This window comes from Poecilia mexicana, unplaced genomic scaffold, assembly GCF_051168715.1.
Source record: "Poecilia mexicana isolate PSO_F unplaced genomic scaffold, ASM5116871v1 scaffold_22, whole genome shotgun sequence".
NCBI lineage: Eukaryota > Metazoa > Chordata > Actinopteri > Cyprinodontiformes > Poeciliidae > Poecilia > Poecilia mexicana.
Genome location: NW_028263391.1, coordinates 7,768,999 through 7,779,582, shown reverse-complemented (window position 1 = coordinate 7,779,582; position 10,584 = coordinate 7,768,999). Strand labels below are relative to the sequence as shown.

Below are 10,584 nucleotides of genomic sequence, written 5' to 3'. Positions count from 1 at the left end.
GTTTTAAGATAGCGGCTTACTTTCACACAGAGGGAACAATTGTTGCGACACTCGAGTGCCTGATATCTGTATTGGATTAAAGGTTTGTTTTGGTGCAGGAAAGCACCCACCAGAGCCGATAAGATGGGAATGCTTCTGAGCGTACGGAGCAGCTTGGAGAAGGACCTCACAACACCTGTGTGCGTTTCAAGGGCGGCGAACGTCGGATGGTAAAAGAAGAATGGGAAAGTAAAAGATCTTTCAGCCGGTTTCATTTGGGTCCTTCGCAAGCAGCTGCCGAGCTACAGTTGCGTTTTATGTTTGTTCTGAGGAAGGAATTTAGGCACTTACCAAGAAACACAACAAAAGTTTCAGCTTTCTGCCTCCAAACAGATTTATGATCACCATCTGAAGGATGGATTCAGCACCTACACGCTTCATATGTTTTATTTGAGGAACGTTTCATTGTTCCATTTGGCTGCTTGGTTTGATCTCTGTTTTCTTGAGGCCTAAGAGGCTTTTCACATGGAGGCGATGACGTAGACCAGATTTCTGTCTTTTTGCAATGAGCCAGTCGGAGAGCAGAGCGTCGTAGGTTTTACTCAAAACATGGCGTCTTCCCTTTGGTGTGTGCCTCTCCTCTGACACCTCTGAGATCGACTCTCACGGCATTCTTTCTCTCCCATCATATGAGACTCCACAGCCTTGCTCAAATCTCCTTCATCTGCCTTCAATAGAAATGGAAATTTGAGGCCCTCCCCTCTCAGGGCTTCTCGTCAACCTCGCTCTGCTCCCCCCAGAATGAGCCAGGATGTTTTGAGAAGTGGGATATTGCTCCTAATGGATTCCAAACACCACAAAAGTTTATTAGGAAGCAGGGCATCGTTAAAGCAGGGGGCTTGGGGGAGTGGGCAGGATGGGGATGTGGGGTGTGTGCAAATGGTTTCTGATTTAGCTAAACAAACTACCTTGGGATAGTATTCATACCCTAAGACTTGTAACAAAGGTTATATTTTTGTATAATCATCTGCCTGTTGCCATTTCATTCAGATTGGTCACAGTAATCAAAGCAGTGTGTGGGAGAGAGCAGGCCTTCAAATATAGAACAAGAGACTCAGAGGAGGTTAATGGGTCTTGTAAAAGAATTTACTTGAGCCTTTTCGCATTTTGTCACATTATAACAAAACACTTCGATGTAACTTGAGGGAAGTTTTATGCGACAGACCGACTCAGTCTTGTAAATAATTGTGCGTAGAAAATCCACAGTTGGGGTTGGAGAATCTGCTGAAAGGGCAACTTTCTGGCCTTTATAGAAGAATGTCAAAAGAAAAAGCAGGATGTGATTGTCGTTTATGGCAAACCTTTTATAAGACACGCCGACATAAAAAGATAGATGGAAACAAAGTTGTTTTTTTTTTTGTTTTGTTTTGTTTTTTTCAGAAACAAATGCAAAACATGGAAACGTGACATTGTACATGCGTCCTAAACACATAACGAAATGTGGTGATGGTAGTATGAAACATTTTGGCATCTTCTGGACTAGAGCGCTGTATAAGTACAGGTCATTCACTATTTAATGCTTTGCCACTGTTTGAATGACCTACCAATAGTCCAGACTTCAATCCAATGGAGAATCTCTGGCCAGATTTGAAAACTGACGGTCACAGTTGCTCTCAGTCCAACCTGACCTGACATTTCATGGAAACTGTGCTTGGAAATAGATTAATACACTGCATTCAAAGTTTTTCCCTGTTTCTTTTGTTCTCCGTAGTTTAGTCTTTTTTGCTCCTCCCATGGCTGGACCCCAACACCGGCAACTGCCTGTGTTGCCATGGCTACCAAGGCATGTATCATTTCCCTTTCAAGTCACAATTATGCAATAATACGTGTTCACAGAAACCAAATAAAATACACAGAACTCTGACAAACGGGATGCGAAGTCTTTTGCAAGTCACCGTTTTTTTTTTCTTCATTTTTAATAGCATTACGCTGCTCTGTTCTATCATTTATTTTTAGTAGAGCTCTCTCCCACACATTGATTTGCCTTGAGTGAGAAATGCAAATTAAACGGCAGCATGCACTCGATTACACATACAGACTGCACACTGACAATGTCAAAAAGCATAACTTTCTTTAGGATCGTTTGAGCGCGCACGGTTTTAGCAATGCTGCAATTTAAAACAGTGGTTTTTGTCCGGTTGTAGGTTATTTCTTGCAGCAACGTGAACCTTTACTACCTGCTGCCTTAGACACGCAAAACTCATCGTTGTTCTCCTTTTGAACAGTAGATGTCGCTACAGAGAAAAATCTGACATTCTTCAACAAGAAGCATCAGAAGAAGAATCTAGAGGAAGCACGCTCTCCACCCTGTAGAAATCTAGGGTGGGAATGAGTTTACATTATTTTGTGTTTTGAAACAGAAATGATAGTTGTTTTTTTTAAATATACTGTAAATATACCATAGTATTGATGTGAAATTATATGCTATTCATTTTCTGCAGAGCACCCCACTGTTGCCAGAGACAGTTTTTAAAAGAAGCAAAAGATTTTTCAAGTCTCTTTTGAGTGTTTTTGGAAAACCCAACAGCCAGTCTTTGTAAATCAATCCTTTCTACTCTGTCGTCAGGACGCCACAAATTGCAGAACTGCCTTTCTTTATCTCCTGAGAAAAAGAAAGAAGTTACGGGATTTTGCTGAATAACTTCATTGCCTTATTTCCGTAATTGAAGTACTGCACGTATAGTTGTACTGGACACGGTAGGAAAAAAGATTAACGCTGTGGGAGAGAGGCAAAGAGTAAGTAAAAACACAGTAGTTAATGTAATTGGAGTTACAGATAACCTTTCCTTTCTCCATTCTGTTTGGTTTTAAACTTTACACCCTCCTTAGAAACTTACAACAATTTACTGTAAAATCATACATTTTTTAAAATTATATTTAAACTTCAAAATCAATCTAAATCATTAAATGAAAGCATGTCAATTTACAGTATATTAGACTTATTTTTGACTTATTTTACATAAAAATTTTGTATGTCTATATCCCCACCTGTCTGTAAAGGGGTCAACCATATATGCTTTGAAGTTCTGCTTTTCGCAAAGGTTTGAGTCTAGAATTGGGAAATTATTGGACATACAATACACTTAACATACACAAAATTTAAATACAAAATGAAATGTTAAATTTCTGCACAATAAGACAGTGTTATCTATAAACCTCTAAACATACTTGTGCAAATGGAGCAGTGATGGCGAACAGCTGGGATGCACAACTGCACAAGGACTGGGTCGCCTCCGATTGCCTCCTGTTGAGAAAAGTGAGAACGGTAAGTCCTTCAGTCGCATAAAGTTTTAAATAACACCAGAAAAACAGTGCTTAGATTTGCCGTTTTTAGCATTCTGGAAGAAGAGTCTCTGAAAAGTTGTTAAATGCATTTATTTCTTACTTCCAAATGAAAAGTCTTAAACATAACGACAGCTACTGGACAACACTCTGCAGCACAAATGTCACTTTGACAAGCAAAACCTCAGCATTTTAACATAATCTATTAGATAACACACGTGCTCATTGCACTTTCTGAAAAAAAAAAAAAAAAAAAAAAAAAAAGCCGTCGTGACATGCTATCTGAACATGTTCCAGCAGGATATGAGAAGACAATTAAAATCATTCCAGTGCTATTAAAAATAATAATTAAAACAAAAAATTGCCTGGTTATTTATAACTTGTCATGCACGATTAAGGTTGTTTATGCCGTCCTTCTTTTAACTGAGATTTATGTACTGATTAACAGTGCTCCACCATCTGCCGGCCCCCTCACAGTAAATATGCATCTCGTTGAGCATTCATGTGCTTTTGTGCAACTGGGTTAGTGCACACATGTGCCTCTGGGTAGCAGTGCGTGTAGACATCCAATGAAAGTGAATGGAAAATGTGGAATTAGACTGAATGCCTTTGCAGTGTGTTGGCCTGTGTGCTGAGGCTCTTTCTCTCTCTCACTCTCTCTGTGCGTTGTGCGTGTGTGTGCGTGCGTGTGCGTGTGTGTGTGTGTGTGTGTATTCATCGCCTCCCCTTGGCTGGGTCCATCCTTGCGTCAGAGGCCCTAATCTGGTCCTCTCTTCACAAAGCCTCCCTTTGATGTATTTCTGCTGCTGCTGCTTCCTGCCATGTTCAAATAAAGCCTCACAATCAAATTGAGTCTGCCTCCACCAAATTCATTAGTCTTTAATAGGGTTATTGATCAAACCAGAAGAATCCTACTAGTCCCTCGCTCCGTTCCACCCCACCCAGAGGCAAAATCGCACCACCGTCGCGCCCCCCACCCCTCCTCTCCCAACCTTCCTGCTTTCCCCACTTGGCCGACGAAGCTTCAGAAGTGAAGCAGTGAGTTGAGGACTCCTGGAAGGAACAAAAAGCCTCCTAAGGCCTCCCATCACAATGGCTGATATGAGGCGCTTTTGGAAGAAAAAAAAAAGATGGGATTGCTTTTGTGATTTCCTGCCTGATCCCTTAATCTCTTAGTCCCTTTTCTTAGATAACAAAACATAATTTCACTCCCCAAATTCTTATTTTACCTAGCAGGGCCTGCTAAGTCCCCCCCGCTGGCTTGCAGGAAGAAACTGTGTGACTCATTATTCACATTCCTGGTGAGGGAAGCATGAGCAGGATTTTACGGCACTACGGTCTGTGGTGTAAACACAACACCATATAAAACTCTTGTTACCTTTCCACCACCACGGTGTCACACAGGCCGTGCAGTTGACTGCACAGTAGAGCCGATTTGAGTGATCACTTTCGGCACGCTATAAAGCCTCAAGACTCTGACAGTTTCCTTGTTTTATTGCGAGAGAAAAATGGTAATTACGTGAATTTAAATTTAGGGATGATGTCTCAGCAGTTGTCCGGCATTAAACGGGCAGTGTTATTTAAAGTAAATGTAAACGTTATTATGCTGTTCCCTCATCAAAAACCGTACCTAAAGTGTTGCCTTCATGCTTTCAAGCTTGTTTGAGAAATCCTTTTTGTCTCTCATGGCAACCATTCAGCCGTGCGAAACGCCTGGGTGGACCTAGCTCCGCCTTCAAGACGCAGCACCTCCTTAGAGCTGCATTTTCCAAGCTTCAAGCCTCACAGAGTAGACGCCCCACTGCTCAGCCCCTCCAGACTAGCATGCTCAATTAGCAACACACCTGGATCAATTGTAATTTTCTCTAAATACAAAGTTATTTGAAAAATACATCAGTAGTATTGTTCTTTAGGGGTTATCTGATGTCACAATATTTTTTTTTTACCTGCTAGAGTCATCTACAGTAGGAGGAGGGACCGGGTCGGTTGGCATGCTTTGTTTTGTCTGTCGGCCATATTGGATTTACCAAAAATAATTTCTTGCATTTGCTGCTGATGGCCAGTAATTGATAGTGTATTTTATGATGCATTAGTGTCCACTTCAGTGGTCTGTTTGGATTTATAACATAAAAATCAACAAGAAGCACAAAAAAAAAGGCTTTTAGAGTGTAGTGACCACTATGCATGAAAGGGTTCATGCATAGTGGGGAAACTGGACTCTAAGGAGAGAATGGATGACACTTTTAGAGAATGGGACAGGGAATAAAGTTCAGAATTACATATATATTTAGTCTATTTTATTTTCCATACATATGCAAAACTGGATTAATTACATTCCATACTTTCCCAGACAATGTGTAGGAATCCTGAGTAAGGTTCTGACTGACAGAGTCGGGCCTCCCGTTTCCTTTTTCCCCAGGTTTAATGCTAAGCTAACAAGCTACTGCCTCCAGTTTCTGTACATGCCTACCTTACAGGCTCATGCATGGTAGGATTTTCTTTCTTTTTTTTTTTCCATTTCTCAGCAAGAAAACGAATAAGCATGAAAACGCCTTGAAGCTATTTTCCCTACAGAGGTCGTTCGCCATGCCTCTACAAGATGGTGCGTTGTGGGAGCGGGTGTCTCTCTGTTCCTCATCATTGAACTCTTGACAGACGTGCTCTCCAGCCCTAATAATCAACCCAAGAAGTGAGGGCCGATGTTTTCTCTCCGTTCCTTAGTGGGAAAAGAAAAGCACAGTGGGAGGGAACCGAAGTGGGGGGCAAGAGGGAGAGGGGGGTGGGGGGAGTCAGCCGAAGGTTTGGATTCGCTGAGACGTGCAAGGCCCCCACCTCTGGGGGCCCTCCCCGGGCCAAGTTGGCCGTTAAATCCTTCTTTCTTCTTGCTGATGACCCGTGAGTGATGCAGGGAACGGGTCACAGGGTAGGCAGGGTGGGGGATGAGGTGGGGGTGGGGGTTCTGGAGGGAGGACGGTCCTGGTAATAGAGGCCTAGTTAAATAAGGATGGGGGGGAAAAGCCAGGCAAGGAGGTACACTTGTCCTTCCACTCATGCAAATTCCTCCAATTTGAATTATTAAATCCAAACCTGTGTTGATCACAGCCCACATTTCTCTCAAACTGCTCCCAGCTGTTCAGGACTGATTTATATATTTTTTTTTTTTTTTGCCTGAGGGTGAAACTCTTCGTCTCTTAAGTACGATGGTTTGTCTGCTTTCTCTTTCTCCACCTTTGTCGGAGCAGTTTTCCTTGAGCTGGTACAAACTTTAGATCTCGAAAATCTAAAAATGATCTAAATTTCTGATTCCAGGTCTGTTTCCTGATCACTTAAAAGTTTTTGTTTCAATGGACGGTCTGTTGTCGCGGTCTATAAGCTGCGTGGAGACGTCGTACTGTTTTTTTTTTTTGTTTTTTTTGCCTGCCGCTGGAAAGGTTTCTGTATGAAACTGAGAAATAGAACAGGGCCAAAACTAGAATAAAGTGAAAGCATGTGGGAGTAGTTTCAGTTCAAATGATTTGGTCAGCTATGATTTATTAGAACCAAGCAGTAAAACCAAACGGGGAAAACAAAAAAAGTGATTCCAAACAAAATGTTGGTTTTAAGTGTTGGAAAAACCATTTATTTAGCACGACTTTGTGACATCTGCTGAAAAAGCTGCACTTTTATAGCACTAAATATCTGCATGTCTAAAGTTAATGTTTGGTTTCTTCTCCTTTTTGCTCATGTTTTGATCTGATGCTATTATTTAGGTCTCAGTTCTTACAGTGAACCAGCTGTGTAAGTCGCAGCACTGACCATATTTATTAATGGCACCCCTGGAAAAAGCAGTAAACAAAATCAGCAAATGCTACTTACATGCTAACTAGTTGTTTGGGGGAAAAAAAAAAAACCTTTTCTGTCCTACAATAACAAAAGTAAATATGTAAAGTTTTCAAAGCTTCATGTTTGATTGATTGTCAATGAAGCCAAATATGAATCAGTTCAAGTCTTTAGTCTTAACCTGTCTTAAGTTACCATCTTTGGAAGTAAGAATAGGCTATTTTTACTTCCAAAGATGCTGGGAACCACATTAGAGTGCTTGGCATCATCAACACTTCCTGTGCAAGCAGGAATGGTCACATATCTCTCACTCTGTGTCCCAACCTCGTGAAATGCTGTAAGACTTAAAGGTTGTATTTTAGTCCTGTTTTCGGTCGGAGATGTCGCCATTGCCATAAAAGATGAATTTCCTGGGTGTCAGGATGACTTTCTCCGCACTGTACGTGACCGCTCAAAGACCAAAGTCAGCACAGTAAAACAGAGTGTTCTTTTATGGCATTCACTTTCCTTGGAAGCAAAAGAGAATGTGGTTTACATGGAGCAGCGAGCTACAAACAAATAAGACAACAAGCTCGGCCTTGTCTTAAAGCGAACAGTAAATCCGTCTTCTGACTTCCTGCCCATTCTAAGGTTCCGTACGATGCGAGGGATCGGCACACCTCCGCCAATGGGAGCGAAGCCAAGGAGAAATGCGGCACACCCAGATTGCTGAGTGCTATTTATTAAGCTGCGTCTATTCCTAGTGCGATCACTGTCACTGAGGTTACTTCCAGGTCGACTCAGACATTGTCACCGTCGTAAATCCCTCATACTATCAATGCAGGGGATAGCCTGAACTTTTGTTTTGTTTTGTTTTTTTTCCTAAAAAAAAATTCTAGTTTCTCAGAGACTTCCTGCTTAGTTGTTCCTCGTTTTCTGAGTTGGTACAGCTGATGTTGTTTTTCCGCTCTGCCTTTAGCCCAGCAATCAGGTTGAACCCACCGCAAAGCAGGTGTTTATGATTACATACAAGAAGAACAATTTAGCTGAGCAATTTTTTTTTTCTTCCCACCAACTGATAATTACTATAACAGACAGGCGTGCTTTCTTCGCCAAACCCAAACTGCCGCTGCCGTGAAGCGATGCCAACCATCGCGTTCTGGCATGAAACATTTGAACCCACAGAGACGAAGGGAGGTGTGTGGGAGCGGGGGGGAACTAAAATTCAGAAATGTGGAGAAAAACAAAGACAAAAGATGACTTGGGCACAGCAAGGAGCTTCGTTTTTTTTTTTTTTCGAGAGACTCGTTCGTCGTGGCTCAGAAACGTAAAGGTCAAAACCTCTGTTGTTTGAGCAGGAGAGCGTGAAATCTGGACAAGCGCATCCATATCTTCCCAATCCTGCTGTTGTCTAAACAGAAGGGTTAACGTGAGTGTGTTTTGATGTGCTTCTTTCATTCTGCTCGGAGGACGCAAGAAGTCTGGGGATGTAATAGTGAAACCAAAAGAGAGCCGAAAAGGGACTTTTACTTGGATTTTCCAAGCTGTCCTGCAGTTCAAAAATTCTCTCCAGGCTGGTTTTCACAGGAATAGTTAGGAAGCCAGTCCATTCCTGAAAGCCATCAAAAACATCATAGTGAAACAAGGAACAGTGGTGGAATTATGTTGCAGAACACAGACAAAAAAAAAACCTATCTGGTTTGTAAGTTAAAAATAACGCTAGTTTGGCATAAGGCATGAGATACTGAGGCCTCTTTTTTGGCAAAAGGTTTATAGCAAATAAACCTTTTTTATTTGCTATAAAAAAGCAAATTTTTTATAGCAAATAAAAAATTTGCTATAAATTATATATAAATTCAGTCAGTTCCAAAAGACTGAACTGTGTTCAGTCTTTTGGAACACAGTTGGAAGAGGAGAAATTTCTAATCATTTATATCTCACAGTTTAGTATCACATTAGGATTCTGATGAAAGAGAACACAACTCTGTATTTTTAGCAGTGTTTTATCTGTCAGACTTTCTCTTCTGCCATTTGTCATCTAGTGTGTGTGTGTGTGTGTGTGTGTGTGTGTGTGCGTGTGCGTGTGTTTTTTTCCACCCAACCACATCACACCAGCAGACCACACTGCGTGGTGACAGATGCATCACGGTTATGTTTTTTTTTTTGTCCTAAGTCTTCCAGAGGAAGTTTGTCTCTCTAGATGTGGGCACGGAAACCTTATTTCGGCCATGGCCACCGGTGTCTCAGAGATGTTCTCCATTTGTGGTTTGACCTTTCTTCATACACCAACACGTCTTTACTTTCAGACAACGAAAGACCGAATCCTTTAGAGAGATCTCGTGTGGGAGGTCCAGCGTCTAAACAACAGCGGTTACGTGTTTGTGCGTAGTACGTCTTTTCTATTTTTTTAAATGTCGCAGGGATTGTAGGCCCAAATATATTTCCTCTCAGAGGCAGCGTATTCAGTTGACTTAAACCTGGAACGGTAACAAATATCAACATAATTACAAAAAAAGTCTTTGGCATTATTTTATCAGGAAGTTCTTTGTGTTTTCATCGCAGCAAACACCAACTCTGGCGCCATCTTCGTACCAACTCTTTAGAGAAAAGAACCGCGTTCATCGGGAGCTGGAGGCGGCGCCACGAAAACCCAGCAACCAATCACAATGTGGCGTGAGCCTCACATTTCAAACTCACAAGTTACTTTTGTTGTTATACGTATAATTTTTACAAAAGTAGTAAAAAGGGAAATCACATTAGCTTCTCATCCCTTTGTCTTTTCGCTGTTTGTTTTTAATTCAACTAAAGTGCTGCAAATTCTAGATGCTTTTTCTTTGTTGTTAAATCTTAACCAATCATTCATGAGGTAAGGTAGAAAAACTGCTTCCTACCTTTCTGCGTCTTCTGTTTCCCAGCACAGCTTGCATTGATCAGATTATAAAATGTTACATGTATAATAACTGGCCTTCATCCTAGGAGAAGTATTGCCATGTACATAGCACAACTGTGATGCCCAATTAAAATCCCAAATGTACGGATGATCAAAGCTTTTGGCTCCCTGCTTGTGGAAATTGTTTTCTAAAGAAACCGGTGCAGAACTGGCTTAACCATCGCCAGCTCTGGTTAAGAACTGGAACTGCTTTGCTGGAAAAACCCTATTAAGAGTTTTGGAAGGGAGTCAAAGTTGAGCAAGATGCAGGTCAGGACAGGGTTGCAGTTGGTTTCCATAAAGCGAGGAGCAGTTTCCAGTGTTTCTGCTGTGTAGGCGCAAGAGAAAGGTGTGGGTGGGAAGGGAGGTGGCTGGTGGTTGGCTAAGGTACAGGAGGATAATGAAGGTAGGATGAGGAGGTTTGAGGTGGTGGTGGGGGCGGGGGGGAAGGAAGGTCAGGAGCAGCCCATGGAAATGCAGATTGCCTCTTTTATTTCTATTGCCAGCCTTTGCTTTGATGCAAAGTGAAAAAAAAG

General features: G+C 41.7%; 1 long non-coding RNA gene across 1 annotated transcript; it reads left to right on the top strand.

Annotated features, from left to right (window-relative positions):
- The first annotated feature begins 2,264 nt into the window (after positions 1-2,264).
- On the top strand, positions 2,265-3,137 carry LOC148152786 (uncharacterized). Its single transcript, XR_015761936.1, has 2 exons — positions 2,265-2,361; positions 2,481-3,137. It is a non-coding gene; the product is annotated as an uncharacterized LOC148152786 (long non-coding RNA).
- The last annotated feature ends 7,447 nt before the right edge of the window (positions 3,138-10,584 follow it).